Genomic DNA, 644 nt, shown 5'->3' on the forward strand with positions numbered 1-644 from the left:
CCACTAAGTATAGCCTTTTAATGCAGCTCAGCAGCAGATGCCTAAAGCAATGAGTATTTCCATCAAGCGTTTGCTTCTTAAGTTTCCTCTTGATGGTCCTAACTGCTCCATGTTCAATAAAACTTAAAGAATATTTAAGGCTCTAAGAAAGTCATGGGACCTTGGCTGACTGACTGATTCATCAACCATTTTTCCACCAGTGGAAGAACTGAAAAACTACCCAAGTCATTAGAATATAATATTTTTAAAAGAGTTACAAGAAAAAGCAATCGGGCAGAACAAAGGACATCACAAAGCCCTAACAGTCTTCCCACAGGCCAGTGTATTGGGCTCTGGAAAAACAGACACCTTAATACCTGCCTAGAGGCTTTTTTTTTTTTTCTTTTTTCCTTCATTTATGAAATTCCCCGTACACAGCAGCGTCCCGCAGTAGCAGCACATGCTGCGGTAACCCAGCAGCCGCCGGGGCGAACAGACCTAGCGAGACCTTCAGGCACGAACACGGGCTGAGAAAGAACCAGAGTCACCGGGAAGCTCGTCCCTCTACAACGAGCGAGACCCCACCTAGGGCACCCCACCGCTTCGCAGGGGTGGACCGCGCCCCCGGCCCGGCCTCGGCCCCTTAGGCGGGGCCCAGGCCGCCA

The sequence above is a fragment of the Egretta garzetta genome, unplaced genomic scaffold (genome assembly GCF_000687185.1).
Source record: "Egretta garzetta isolate BGI_Z169 unplaced genomic scaffold, ASM68718v1 scaffold197, whole genome shotgun sequence".
In the NCBI taxonomy this organism is placed as follows: Eukaryota; Metazoa; Chordata; class Aves; order Pelecaniformes; family Ardeidae; genus Egretta; species Egretta garzetta.